The following is a 16,646-nucleotide window of genomic DNA, read 5'->3' on the forward strand; positions in this document are numbered from 1 at the left end:
CACACGCGTGCGTGCTTAAGTCTTATTCCTCGTATTTATATGCTAATGTTTTAATTTTTTTTATTCTTTGTTCCTTGTATATGTTATTGTGTTATATTTATTACTTTGTATCGTTACATTGCCAAATAATTGTGCATAAGCTTGCCACTTGACTTAATTGTCATTCATTTCTTGCCTTTTCATAATATATAGACAAAGGATTTTTTCTTACTCCTGATTTCTTTATTTGGACAGTTTTTTTTTTAATTTCTCGGTATTCTGTTTAATTTTATCAATAATAATAATTTTGAGTATTTTTACTTTGTTTTATCATTTAAATTACATCAAATTATAAATATGCTCACATTTTCTTTAATCCTACTTATGCGTTATTTTTTTATAAATTGATGCTTTCCCCATTTAGTTTAAAGTGAAAGATTTTTGTTATTTCATATACTTTTATCGATATTTTAAATAACTGTTAGTTTGGGTAATATATGAAATAAGAAATTACTGAGATTGCCTACCTAAAAATCTTAATTTTAGTTAATAATTTTATTTTGTTGCTTGAAATTCTTTCATTGATATCTTATTTTTGACTTTATCTGTTATAATTTCGGTTACGTGATTTTATGCATAATAGTTATAACTTTTCTCATGATAAGTCAAATGTTTTTTTCATATCATATTAGAATAAATCTAAACTATAAGAAATTACTTTTAGAAAATTTCCTCTTTTTTTAACGATTTTTACTATTTGTCTTTAATTAAATTCATAAATTTTTAAATTCAATTATATCCGCCCCTAATATTTTTGGACCAATATATCTTGTAAAATATAGTCCAATTTAACTCCAATAATTAAAATTTACGTGTCTACACATATTTCATTTTCAAACTTAAAATTCCTTTCAATAAATTTATATTAACGGTTAGAATTCTATTTAAAAGTTGTTATTTATGTAGTCTTTGTAAAAACTATAAATAAATAGATTAACTTTAAAATATCTAACGTAATTGCAAAAATCTTATGCACACCTCCATTTCTTCACTAAAGTATAATTTATAGTAACTTTAAAGATATATGTTAGTATAGTACTCGCGCGATGCATAAAATATGTTAGAGAAAGAAATTATAAAAGATCAATTCAGAATTTTTAAAATTCATGTATATATGTTACATACATGTTTTTAAAAGTAAAAATAAAATTTCAGCGGATACACTAAAATAAAAAGATCCAAAAAGAGTAGCAAATATACCATACTTCTGAATTTCCTCTCATCATGGCATAACGAACTAAGAAATACTGCTATCATTTTTAGAAAGATTTTTACTTTATCATATAAATAGTTTCTTTATTTGAAACTAAAATAAGATATTTCATAGATGCAGAAACTAAGTCAATATAGACCTGCTTTGTCTCTTCAAAGCATAGGAATATCCATAGCAATACCAAACATCTAAAAAGTTAAAAAGTACTGATAAACACAAAGGCAAAGATTGAGTCAATCATATGACTAGGTAGTATCATTAGATACCAGCTTTGTAAATCGCACGGATGCTTTTCACTCTGCCTCTTCTCGCCAACCTCATACAGGCTTTTGATGCACTGAATGTTGTCACAAAGCACCTTATATTACTGTATCATTTTGCACCGCTCTTCCTAACTAATCCCTTGCCTTCCATTCCACAGCAACTGGGAAAATTGGGTTGTGAGATAAAAGAGAATATCTATAGAGTTTTGATTGAGAGTGATTTGCAGTTTAATTAAATTATTCATGTGTAGGTAGAAGATGAAGGCAGTTGTTGTCCTCCGCTTTCCAATTTCAGATTAACACCATGAATCATTAACCTGGAGCAACAAAAGATCAAGTCAAGAATTCAACTAAAATAGCGGTAACAAACGATTAACGACATGATGGCATCCCCGTTTCCAAACCATCTCAAGTCTTTCATCATCCTCACCACTATATATATTGATATTATTCCTGCAAAACATAATACTTATCGAAATCGTCAAAAGGACATAAAACTAAAGTAAGTAACGAATGGCAACAAAATTTAAATAGCAAGTAAACTGTTTCTTTTTCTTTAGAATTTCGCAATCAAATTAAGTACTGAATTCAAAAATAAGTAAATTGAGCAAAAAATGAAAAATGATCTGTAGAAGTGAAAGAAAAAGATATAGAACCCGTTTGGATTGACTTATAAGTTGCTTATAAGCTGTTTTCAGGTTTTTTTAAAGTGTTTGGCTGGCCAGCTTAAAGTCATTTTGTGCTTAAAATAAGCTCAAAAAAATAATTTGGAGCCCGTTTGGATTGGCTTACAGCTTAAAGCTGTTTGCAGCTTATAAGCTGAAAAAAATAAGTTGGGGTAGTCCAACTTATTTTTTTTGGCTTATAAGCTGTTTTCAGCTTATAAGCTGCTTTAGATAAACTAAGTCAAATGGGTTCAATTATTTTTTTGAGCTTATTTTAAGCATAAAATGACTTTAAGCTGGCCAGCCAAACACTCAAAAAAGCTAAAAACAGCTTATAAGCCAACTTATAGCCAATCCAAACGGGCTCTTGATTTGACTTAGCTTATCTAAAGCAGCTTATAAGCTGCATAAGCCAAAAAAAAAAAAAAAAAAGTTGGGCTACCCCAATTTATTTTTTTAGCTTATAAGCTGCTTAAAATAAGCCCATCCAAACAGGCTCATATAAATGTGGATTAGTGTTTTGTACAGTTAAATTTTTAATTTAAGTTGGAATATAACCGTGCACGTGGATTAGTAAGTTAGTGGGAAGAATTAGCTATAGGTGATCTTTTAGTTGTGAAATTAGTATAGGTGACTCATGGGGACCACTTGAAAGCAAAAACCAATTAAATTTGGGATTAAGAAAATTGGGGTCCAAAATGTATTTTTTCAAACTTCTTAATCTTTTACAAAATATAAAAAGACCCTAACTTAATCCAAAAAACCCACCAACCCCCTTCTCCTCCTCCCACCCCTCCCCCGCCCTACCCTCCCCCCCCCCCAATTTTTTTTTTTTAAAAAAAGTTTTGAATTTTTTATTTGCCCACCCCCACCCCCACCCCCACCAATTTTTTTAATTTATTTTATTTTGTTTTTCACCAGCCGCCCCCTTCTCCTCCTCCCACCCCTCCCCCCCCCCCCCAATTTTTTTTCTAAAAAGTTTTAATTTTCTTTATTTGTTTTTTCATCCCCCTTCTCCTCCTCCCAACCCTCTCCCCCCCCCCCCCCCCATCTCCGCCCAAAAAAAAATCGGAAAAGGCTTAAATATGCCATCGAACTATCAGAAATGGCTCATTTATGCCACTCGTTGAAAGTTTGGCTCAAATATGCCACTGCCGTTACCTTTTTGGCTCATCCATGCCATTATTCACTAACGGTGGTTTTAAAATACCAGATATGCCACGTGGCGAAAATTTATTGGTCCACGTCACTTAAATGAAAACCAGCCAAAATAAATCCTAATTATACAACGAGTGGCATATTTGAGCCAAACTTTCAACGAGTGGCATAAATGAGCCATTTCTGATAGTTCGATGGCATACTTGAGCCTTTTATGCTCCAAAGCTGAAGTTAATTATCCAGAATCCAGATTACTCACTATTAAGCTTGGATATACTTATCCGGAGACGTTAAGTATTTGAAATTATTCAACAAGCACATTTCTAATCAAGGAATAAACTTTTCATTTGCAAAGACAAGTATATAGAGGAAAAAGTGTCCTATTTGATTTTCAACCCCCCAACTTTGCTTTAAAAATCAAAATCCCCCCTCAATTATGAATAATAGACGTTATCCCCCCTTTATCCTAAACAATGTCTATTTTACCCTTGGCATTTTCAATCCTCCATCTATGTAATACCTTTTTATATTATAGAAAATTTATTTTTTAACCTATTTATACATTTTTATCTAAATTCATACTTTAAGTAGAATAATCCATTTATGAATTTATCACAAAATCAAATATTACTTTTATGATTGATATTTTAATACTAGATGCATTAAGTATATATATACACATGCGCCCACACACACATACAAATACATATTACTGTTTATTTTTACATATATTTGTATGTGTGTGTGCGCGTGGGCGTCTTTCTCTCTCTCTCTCTCTCTCTCTCTCTCTCTCTCTCTCTCTCTATATATATATATATATATATATAATTCATATAAAATATAAATAGCTAATTATTTAGGAATTTGTTATAGAATATACCCCTATTTTTATTAATTATTAATTATTTTATATTTTATATTACCTTCATTGAAATATATTTACGGAAAAGGCTCAAATATGCCATCGAACTATCAGAAATGGCTCATTTATGCCACTCGTTGAAAGTTTGGCTCAAATATGCCACTCGTTGTATAGTTAGGATTTATTTTGGCTGGTTTTCATTTAAGTGACGTGGACCAATAAATTTTTGCCACGTGGCATATCTGGTATTTTAAAACCACCGTTAGTGAATAATGGCATGGATGAGCCAAAAAGGTAACGGCAGTGGCATATTTGAGCCAAACTTTCAACGAGTGGCATAAATGAGCCATTTCTGATAGTTCGATGGCATATTTGAGCCTTTTCCGAAAAAAAAAAAAAAATTTGATTTTTTTTACCAGCCCCCACTCCTCCTCCTCCCACCTCTTCCCCCCTATTTTTTTTTAAAATTTTGATTTTCTTTATTTGTATTTTCACCCCCCCCCTCCAATTTTTTTTTAAAATTTTGAAAAGTTTTTTTTTGCACCCCCCACCCTTCCCGAAAAAAAAAATTGTTTTGAAAAAAAAGTTTTGAAATTTTTTATTTTTTTGCACCCCTCCCTCCCCCCCCCCCCCCCCTCCCCAACAAAATAATTTTTCTTCAAAAGAAGTTTTGATTTTTTTTTTGGTTTCTTACTTCCCCCACCCACCCAAAAAAAATTAATTTTGTTTTAAAAAAAAAGTTTGAAAAGTTTTTATTTTTGGTTTTTTGCCCCCCCCCCCCCCCCCCCCCCCACTCCGAAAAAAAAATCTTGAAAGGAAGTTTTGAATTATTTTTTTTGGGTTTAGGAAAAGTTTGGATAAAATCCAGGTTGTTATTGTTATGTGTTTGTAGTGCAATAGATGATTTTTCTGTTGTTGTCCTGGTATGGTTAAGGGTTTAGGAAAATACATCTAACAGATAGTTTTTTTGTTCTTGTCCTGGTATTTATCTAGTTCTATTTGTAGAAGATAACCAACAGATTTGTAGTTGTTGCAACAAATTCTACACTTTTTGCAACAAGTAGACAATCTGTTGCAACAACTCACTAATCTGTTGGACATAGCTTCAGTTATTTGCTTCTGTTTGTAGAAGATATCCAACAGATTTTTAGTTGTTGCAACAAGTTCTACACTTGTTGTAAAAAATAAACAATCTGTTGCAACAAATAGACAATCTGTTGCAACAACTACAAATCTGTTGGATATAACTTCAGTTATTTGCTTTTGTTTGTAAAAGATATCCAACAGATTTTTAGTTGTTGCAATAAGTTCTACACTTGTTGTAACAAGTAGACAATCTGTTGCAACAACTACAAATTTGTTGGACATAACTTCAGTTATTTGCTTCTACTTGTAGAAGATATCCAACAGATTTTTAGTTGTTGCAACAAGTTCTACACTTGTTGTAACAAGTAGACAATCTGTTGCAACAACTACAAATCTGTTGGACATAGGTTCAGTTATTTGGTTCTGTTTGTAGAGGATATCCTACAGATTTGTAATTGTTGCAACAAGTTCTACACTTGTTGCAACAAGTAGACAATTTATTTATGAATCAGCAAATGTTGAGGAAAGATATAGTCAAATTGGCAGCCAAACTGACAATCAATCCTCAGAAAGAGATGAAAAACAGAGCCAAGAAGCAGTATATACAAATGAAGAAAGTGAAAAAGAACTAGAAGATGAAGAAACTGATGATGGAAATGAAGGAGATGAAGTAGATCCAGGAAATCTGCTACACCCCAGAAGGTAGTTGCTAAACAAATATTACTTAAGTTGTGGTATTTGGAGGTTGTTAAACAATTTCTATTTTTTTTCCTTTATGTTATTTGTGAATGATGTTTATGAACTTATTTATTTTGATTAGTTGTGGTATTTGGAGCCAAGGTGGCTATTGAACAATTTCTATTTATGAACCTATTTATTTTGCTTACTAATTGTTGCAATAGATGCATATAGTAGAATTGCTTAGTTGCTTAGTTGTTGCAACAAATTAGTCACCTTGTTGGAAAAAATCAAACAATTGCTTAAATTATTGTAAAAACTAAAAAACATGTCGCAACAGATGAGTTAATTGTTGCAACAGATCATACACTTGTTGAAGAAGTAGCAACAAATTACTAATCTGTTTTAACAGATGGATCAGTTTAAACAAGTCACTAATCTGTTTGGACAAGTTGCCTAAATGATTGCAACAGATCATACAGCTGTTGAAGAAGTTGCAACAAGTTACTAATCCGTTCCAACAAGTAACTAATCTGTTTAAACAAGTTACTAATCTGTTTAGACAAGTTGCCAAAATGATTGCAACAGATCATACAGTTATTGAAAAAGTTGTAACAAATTACTAATCTGTTTCAACAAGTTACTAATTCGTTCCAATAGTAACTAAGATGTTTAAAAAAGTTAATAATTTGTTGCAACAGATAGTACAGTTGTGGAAAAAGTTGCAACAAATTACTACTTTGTTTCAACAAGTTACTAATCCGTTCTAACAAATAACTAATCTGTTTAAACAAGTTACTAATCTGTTGCAACAGATCATACAGTTGTGGAAGAAATTACAACAAATTACTAATGATTTTAATGTATATATATATATATATTGATCACTAAATATGATTGATTTCCACTGTTTATCACTAAATATGGGTGAATCAAGTAGTTCACACCAATTCACTCTAATGATCACTCCATTTAGTGCATATTGGACTTAATTGATCGTCTATCCTGACCCAAAACACCATCAAATTGCTTAAGTATATATATATATATATATATATATATATATATATATATATATATATATATTGATCACTAAATATGGTTGATTTCCATTGTTTATCACTGAATATGGGTGAATCAAGCAGTTTACATCAATTCACTCCAATGACCACTCTGTTTAGTGCGTATTGGACTTAGTTGATCATCTATCCTGACCTAAAATATTATCAAATTGATTAAGTATTATATATTGATCATTAAATATCGTTGATTTCATTTGCTTATCATTAAATATGGGTGAATCAAGTAGTTCACACTAATTCACTCCAATGGTCACTCCATTTAGTGCGTATTGGACTTAGTTGATCATCTATCCTGACCCAAAACACCATCAAATTGATTAAGTATTATACATTGATCACTAAATATAGTTGATTTCCTTTCTTTATCACTAAATATGAGTGAATCAAGAAGTTCACATCAATTCACTATAATAATCACTCGATTTAGTGCCTACTGACTTAGTAAATCATCTTTCTGGACTCAAAATACTGTCAAATTGATTAAGTATTATATATTGATCACTAAATATCGTTGATTTCATTTGCTTATCACTAAATATGGGTGAATCAAGTAGTTCACATCAATTCACTCTAATGATCATTGGATTTAGTGCATATTCCTGACTCAAATTACCATCAAATTGATTAAGTATTATATATTGATCACTAATTATTATTGATTTCCTTTGTTTATCACTAAATATCATTGATTCTCTTTGTTGATCACTAAATATGGGTGAATCGAGTAGCATCTGTTGCAACAACTGTAATATCTGTTGCAACAAGTGTAGTATCTGTTGCAACAACTGAAGTATCTGCTGCAGCAAATGACATAGTTGTTGAACAAGTCCTTACTCTTGTTGGATAAAACACAACAAGTTACCCACTTTCTGCAACAAGTCGCTCCACTTGTTGGAAAAACCCCAACATGTAACTTTGTTGCTACAACAAGGCCTGTCGGTTGTTGCGACAGATTGCTTATTTGTTGGAAATCTTTTAGCAGTTGGATAAAACACAAGTTACTAGATGTTGCAACAAGTCCTGTTACTTGTTGGATAAAACCCAACAAGTTACAAAGTTGTTGCTACAGATTCATTACTTGTTGAAAACTGTTTAGCAATTTATTAACAACAATACACACATTTGTGATTTAAACACGATCAACATATCATATAAACTAAGTTCACAAGCACCAAGAACAGAAATTACCATTCTAAAAAAGAATAACATTAAATTAACATAAAGTTCCAACAAATAACTATTATTACAACACAGTGCAATTAACAACTATGGAGCATTTCGGCTTGGACAACAACTACAAATCTGTCGGATATTTTTTACAAACAGAACAAAATAACTGAAGCTATGTCCAACAGATTTGTAGTTGTTGGAACAGATTGTCTACTTGTTGCCACAAGTGTAGAACTTGTTGCAATAACTATAAATCCGTTGGATAGCTTCTATAAACAGAACCAGATAAATACCAGGACAAGAACAAAAAAACCATCTATTGGATATCTTTTCCTAAACCCTGAACCATACCACAACAACAATAGAAAAACCATTTATTTCACTATAAACACACTACAACAACAACTTGAATTTTATCCAAACTTTTCCTAAATCCCAAAAAAAAAATCAAAACTTCTTTTCAATATTCTTTTTGAGTGGGGGAGGGGGGTGGTGCAAAAAAAAAAAAAACTTTTCAAAACTTTTTTTTTTGGAAGGGTGGGGGGTGGTGGGTGCAAAAAACGAAAAGAAAAACTTTTCAAAACTTTTTTTAAAAAAGAAATTTTTGGGATTGGGGGAGGGGGGGGGGGGTAGTGAGGGGTGGGAGGAGGAGGCGGGCGGTGAAAAAATTAAAAAAATATATCAAATTTTTTTTAATTTTTTTTGGGGGTTGGGGGGGGGGGGGGGGGAGGGATGGGAAGAAGAGTGGAGGCTGGTAAGAAAAACTTAAAACTTTTTTTAAATTTTATTTTTGTGGGGGGGGGGGGGGGTTGGTGAGGGGTGGGGGGAGGAGGAGGACGAGGAGTGTGAAAAAATAAATAAAAAAAATCATTTTTTTTTGGGTGGGAGTAGTGAGGGGTGGGAGGAGGAACGGGGGCTGGTGAAAAACCAAAAAAAAAATATCAAAACCTTTTAATTTTTTTTGGGTGGGGGGGGGGGGGGGGGAGGGGGGAGGAGGAGTGGAGACTGGTAAGAAAAAATCAAAACATTTTTTTAATTTTTTTTGGGGGGGGGGGGGGTGAAAAAACAAATAAAGATTTTTTTTTTTTTTAAATTTTGTTTGGAGGGTGGGGGGTGGGCGTGGGGGGAGGGTTGCGAAGAGGAGGAGGAGTGGGGTGAAAAAACAAATAAAGAAAATCAAATAAAAAAATTATTTTTTTTTGGGGGGGGTGGCGGGGTTAGGGGGTTGGGAGGAGGAGGGGGGTGAAAAAAATAAAGAAAAAAAAATAAAAAAATTGGTGGTGGGGGGGTGGGGTGGGGTGGGGGACGGGGGAGGGGCGGGGGGGGGGGCATGGGGTCTGCGCGGGGGTGGGTCAAAGTGTTAAAAATAAAACTTGAGTGCAAAGTGTTAAAAATAAAGTTGAGGGTCAAAGTGTCAAAATAAAAACTTTTGGTCAACTTCAAAACCCCTTAATCACTAATAGAAAATTATCACCTCCACCTAATAATTAAAACTTGAGTCACCTCTTCTAAAATAAAAAAACTAAAGAATCACCAATAATTAAATGCCCCAAGTTAGTGGGGGGTAATGTGGGGTGGGACGTGTAGATTAGTTTATATATGTTTTTTCCTTCTTTTTTATTTGTTTCATAATTTTTTGGGCTAATTTCCTTTTCAGTTAAAATTAAAGTAACTATCAAATTTTGACATATAAAAGTAAAAAATGCAAAAGTTCAAGATTTACAGATTGTCCTATTTCAGTAGATTTCCCAATTTTTTACAATTAATAAATAAATGTTAACCTTATCTTTTTAATAAATTGTGTTGAATACTTATACATGATTATCAGTTTCAATGTTTCAAGGAAGAGTTATTGAAACAGAAGATCATTCATTTTGTTCTCTAAAGTTTTAAGCTTCCGCCAAAGTTTATTCATTTTGTTCTCTAAAATGTTAAGTCCTTTTATTTAAAAGTATTTTTCAAAAACTCTCTTGTGGAAAAACTGCACCCAAAAACCGCTGATTCAAATTTTAAAATATTTTTTCCCACTTTTCTTTTTATAAACTTATAATAGTTAATTAGTTATTAGTTAATAGTTAATTAGTTACTAATTACATGTGGCTTTTTTCTAGACTGCCACTTGGCTTAATGTGGTGCTTTTTTCCTTGGCTTTTAATAATAATAATAATATATATATATATATATATATATATATATATATATATATATATATATATTTTGAAGTTGGAGTTGAAGATGGAATTGTGTTTGGTTATAATTTTTACAAAGAATATTTGATTATTTGAATGTACTGAAAGTGAAAACAGGTTTCTTGATGTTTTTCAAATTCCAAATACAACTTGTTTTATTTGAAATTTCCATGGCCAAAATGTTTATTTTCAAATAAAATGAAAATATTTTTCAAAAAATAGTGAAAAAAATGAAAATAGAGTTTTATATATGTTGTTGTTATTTATTTGAATTTTTGAAGTTGCAATTGAAGATGGGGTTGTGTTTGATTTAGTTTTTTTAAAGAATAATTGGTTGTTTGAATTTATCGAAAGTGAAAAAAAATATGAAAATAGAGTTTTAGGTGTTTTTTAAATTTCAGATACAATTTCAAGTTGTATTTGAAATTTTTATGGTCAAATGCTGATTCTCAAATACAGCAAAAAAAAAAATTGTAATGAAACATTCTCATGGCCAAAAGGTCTTGAGAGTAAAATAATATATTTTACTGCTCTACCTTTAGAATTAATTACTCATTTCAAATTATTTTTAAGTCCATTAAGACTATATATAGTCAAACCACTCTATAACAGTGTTGTTTGAGTCCAGAATTTTTAGATGTCATAGCGAATTGTTGTTATACACTTATAACAACATTCATATTTACTACATTAATACTTTGCAGTTATGGAAAAAAAATTCGTAAAATCTAATTTTTCATTTTTAATTGTCAAGTCCTAAGTTTAATCACATTTTCTATAACGAAGGAAAATGATCGATAGAAATATATATTTATATACTATTGTTTGTCGTTAATGGTGTAATGAAATATCAAAATATGTGGCCAAAATCTCTAAACCTATTATTAGTAATGTTAGAGGTTCTATTTCTATAAAGATAATTAATCACTAAAAAAAAATCACTAATTTCTCTGTCCCAATTTAAGGGTGTGTTTGGTACGATGGAAAATGTTTTCCTAGAAAATGATTTCTTGGAAAACAAGTGATTTTCCTACTTATTTTTTTTGTGTTTAGTTGGATGTGGAAAACATTGTCGGGAAACATTTTTAAGTGTTTGGTTTAACGGAAATAACAATCCAACCCCCTAACCACACGCACCTCCAACCCCCCAATTCACTAACTCTCACCTCCTACCCCCCCCCCCCCCCCATTCCAAATTTCCCTACTACCCCACCTCGCATTTTGAAAAAGGGTTACTTTCACAAAGTGACTATTTTTATAACAACAACAACAACAACAGCCCAGTGAAATCCCACATCTTGGGGTCTGGGGAGGGTATAATGTACGCAGACCTTACTCCTACCAAGGTAGGATGGCTGTTTCCGAGAGACCCTCGGCTCAATAGAAGCATAAAAAGGGGGTCAGATAAGGTTAAAAGATTTAAAACGATATTGCAATGAAATAATGCAAGCGACACAGTAAAACAAGATAATCAAGGAATTCAAAGCGATATGGAAATGCAAATCACGAAAGCGGCACAGATAAAATAGAGTAATCAAAGTACAGAAAGTAGCAAATAATAACATAAATCAAAGCACAAGAAATTATAATGCGCTAATGCGCCTACTAATAAGGAAAGATAACGAGACTTATATACTAGCCTTCTACCCTAATGTGGGTCCTCCACACCTTCCTATCTAAGGTCATGTCCTCGGTAAGCTGTAACTGCGTCATGTCCTGTCTAATCACCTCTCCCCAATATTTCTTTGGCCTACCCCTACCTCTTCTGAAACCATCCATGGCTAACCTCTCACACCTCCGCACTGGGGCATCTATGTCTCTCCTCTTCACATGCCCAAACCATCTCAGTCGCATTTCCCGCATCTTGTCTTCCACCGAGGCCACTCCCACCTTATCCCGAATAGCCTCATTTCTAATCCTGTCGCTCCTAGTGTGCCCACACATCCATCTCAACATTCTCATCTCGGCAAAGTGACTATTTTTATAAGATAACCAAATATGTACATACTTTTGCAAGTGGCCTTTTTCTAAGACAACCAGAACAATGACTACTTTGCACTCTGAAAGACAACCCAAAAAGTGACTATGTTTGTAAACTAGCCATTTTTAAAAGTGACACAAAAAAGACTATTTTTGTAAATTGGTCATTTTCTTAAAAGTGACATAAAAATGGTTATTTTTGCAAAAAAATTATTTCTAGCAAAACGACCAAAATGCAAATTTGAAAAAATAGCAACTTTTTGTCATTTTTAAAAAAATGGTACTTTACAAAAATAATCATTTTTGTGATTTTTGTCACTTTTAAAAAATGGCTACTTTACAAAAGAGGCCACTATCTTAGAAAGCGCACATTGCAGAAATGGTTATTTAACACTTTCACAAAGAGGCTATTTTAAAAAATAGCTACTTTTTCAAAGTAGTTAGTTTTTAAAGTAACTACTTTCACAAAATGATTATTTATCAAAATTGGCTACTTTAAAAAAGTGACTATTTTTAAAAAGTACCTACTTTCACAAAGTGGCTATTTTCTAAAAGTGACTACTTTTACAAAGTGACTATCTTCTTAAGTGACTACTTTTGCAAAACGACTATTTTTGAAAGTAGCTACTTTTTGTAAGTAATATTTTTAAAAAGCGGCTACTTTTGTAAAGTGATTACTTTTGTAAAGTTGCTATTTTTGAAAGTTAGTACTTTCATAAAGTGCATTGTTTTGCAAAGTTGAGAGATAGGGGGGGGGGGTGGTAGGGAGGTGAGAGGTAGGGGTTGGGGGTAGGTGGTGATAGGAGTGGGGAGGGAGGTAGTTGGGGTGGTGGGGGTTGGGATAGGAGGGGGTGGTTAAGTGGTGGGGTGGGGTTGGGGTAGTGGGGTGTAGGGGTTGTTAGGTGGTGGGGTGGGATGGGGGTGGTGTAGGGGGTGGTTATGGGGTGGGGAGTAGAGGTTCGGGGGTGGCGGGGTGTGGGAAGGTCGAGGGGTAGGGGTTGGGGTGGGGAGGAGACAATGAACTTGCAATATTAATTGTGGAACTTGTTTTCCCTACTTCCATTAAGGAAGTCATTTTTCCCATTTTCAAGGAACTTGTTTTCCTTTGACCAACCAAACATGAGAAAATTGGAAAACATTTTCTAGAATATGTTTTTCTCCATACCAAACACACTCTAAGTGTCTTAGTTTGATTTGACACGAAGTTTAAGATATAGAGGGAGACTTTTGAATCTTGTTGTGTTAAATTAAAGTTGTGTAAAGTAATAAAAAGTTATTTGAATATTGTAGTTATAAACTTGTCATGTAGCACCTCTACATGTGAAACACAACCCTGAACCTCGTTTTCACTAGTCATGTACTGAGTATGAAGTGGTTTTAAATTCTTGCGATAAAACAAGAGTTGTTCATATTCAGCTTTTGGTTGTTCAACTGCTTGTAAGAGTTTAATGATTTAAACTGTATAAATTTTGACCAATATTTTAAGATATATTTTTGGCTTAATACCTAGATGAACCCTTAAACTTGGCATGTTTTGTAAGATAGACATATAAACTTACAAGGTGACCAGATAGACACTTAAACTTACTCAAAGTGTATTTTTCAAGTTTTCCAGTTATTTTGAAAACAAAAACTATATTTTTCAAACACTCACAATTTTCATGGCCAAACAAGCCCTAAATATATCACAATTTTTTTTTTTTTTTAAAATGCAAAAATAAGGCAATCGCATATACATGAGACTATAAATGTGCACTTAAACCAATAAACACTCGCTAATCGCAATTTTGCAGCTTTCAATTAACTCGGTTTTTTTTTTACACTTGAATAATTAAAAAACAATAACTTTAACCAATAAAAATCCTTAAAAAAAGAAATTTCAAATTAAGAAATTTCTTTTTTTAAGGATTTTCTTCTCGGCTTTACAGTTTTCTTAATTTGAAATTTCTTTTACACTTGAAATACTGAACTTAGAAATTTCTTAATTTGAAATTTCTTTTTTTAAGGATTTTTATTGGTTAAAATTATTGTTTTTTAATTATTCAAGTGTAAAAAAAAAACCCGAGTTAATTGAAAGCTGCAAAATTGCGATTAGCGAGTATTTATTGGTTTAAGTGCACATTTATAGTCTCATGTATATGCGTTTGCCTTATTTTTGCATTTTAAAAAAAATATTTTGTGATATATTTAGGGCTTGTTTGGCCATGAAAATTTTGAGTGTTTGAAAAATATAGTTTTTGTTTTCAAAATAACTGGAAAACTTGAAAAATACACTTTGAGTAAGTTTAAGTGTCTATCTGGTCACCTTGTAAGTTTATATGCCTATCTTACAAAACATGTCAAGTTTAAGGATTCATCTGGGTATTAAGCCTATATTTTTCACCAAATTGTTATGAGAAAAGTTGCAAGTTATACTATTTTTCATGTAGTTTTCAAATATATATATTTTAATCTTAAAATATTGATTTAATCTAATTCAATTTAGCTTCAAAGTTTAGTCAAATTGACTCTTAAAAAGCGAAAAGTATTACATAAATTGCGACGGAGGGAGTATTAGATTCGCATTCGTGGGTATTAATATTCTCACTCATCTCTTGGTAAGAAAGTAATAACACGGTGGTTCTCCCTCCGATTCAAAAAGAGTGTCCATTTATTTATTTTTTCCTCAAATCCACCATAAGCTGATGGGAATTTATTAATCAAAAAAGTTTTGTACAGATATTAAACCCGAAAAAAAAATGAAAAACAAGAAAGGAAAATGCTGAAAGTGGAAATGAAAGCTAGTAATATTATAGAATCCTAACTACTCAACAAGAATCTATCAACTAAAACTCCAAGGGCCTTGACTTGAATTCATCTTTCACACCTACAAGTCTCACAGGCGGAATGGATCAAGATCTCATGAAGTTGTCTTCAGGCAATCTTGAATGTAATTGAATCATCCTGTTATCTATAGCAGAATCAGTAATAACCAGCATGTATCTCTTTATACCATTGTCATATAAAGTTAGTAACTAGCTTGCACTTGTGCAGTTTCCATGTTAAGGAATGAGTATGATGAACACACTAATACCACCCTTTCACGTATTCTGCATTATACTAACTCTTAAATAAAAATAGATAATTTGACTAAACTAACCCGATATTATATCCCGTATTTTATACATTCGGATATTTCAAGGTGGTCGTGGTAGGTTAAGGGCAAGACTATGTTCCAAAATTATTTTAATATACAAGTTGTTTATTAGTATGAAAATATTGAGAAAGGTCAAGGGGAAAAAGGAAAAATTCACAAAATGGCTCATGGTAATATTGCGGAAGGCTAGGGGAAAAATGGGAATTTCACAAGAAGTCTTGAAAATTCTTGAAGAAGCCAAGTTGGCCGTGTGGCATATAAGTATATGCCCACAGTTTTATTTAATGAGGCTAATTATAAATATATATATATATGGACCAAGCTTGTTACATAAGCCAAGTGGTCATATTTGTGTAATTAAGAAAGTTCAAGAAAAATGGAGAAGGGGACATGTGTCCACCTTGTATTAGTAGAAGCTATATATATATATATATATATATATATACATATAATTGATGACAAAATAAGGGGCAACTCATCATTTTGACTCTAGAACCTTGGAGAAAAAAAGAAGAAGAAGAAGAAGAAGAAGAAAGGAAATATAGTAGGTTCGGCCATGGCTCAAACAATTGAGGCCATGGAAATTGATTAAGAAAAAATATTTCTTCTAGCCTTGCTACTAAATGGAAGGCCCTTATTAACATGGAGTAGTTATTGGAACAAGCAAAGCATTCATTTGGGCAATTCATAAGCCTAGCCGAATGAAGGAGTCAAGTGAAGAAGGTATGTATTCAATCTTCTTTCCCATGTGTTATGAATGATTTGTGAGTGTTGTAGCATGTAGAGACAGATGAAATTCATGAAATAGATGTATATGGGTGGTGGCCGAATGGGATTGTATGATGGTAGGATGTGATGAATTGATTTTACTTAGAATTTTAATTGTTGTTGTGGTAGATTCTATGATGAAAAATGAGGATTTAATGGTTAGAAATGAAGTTGTGATTGTTTGTGGATTATGGAAGAAGTTAGTGTGACATTAGTATGGTTTCTTATATTTGTAGGAATGATATTGCTAATGTGTAAGTTGTAAATATAATTCATGAATTTGGAAGTGAGACATGTGTTTGGAAGATTGCAAGTTTGGTTGTTATGATTGAATTTGAAAGAAGGAAATAGGTTGTC

This window comes from Lycium barbarum, chromosome 4 (assembly GCF_019175385.1).
Source record: "Lycium barbarum isolate Lr01 chromosome 4, ASM1917538v2, whole genome shotgun sequence".
Taxonomy (NCBI): domain Eukaryota; kingdom Viridiplantae; phylum Streptophyta; class Magnoliopsida; order Solanales; family Solanaceae; genus Lycium; species Lycium barbarum.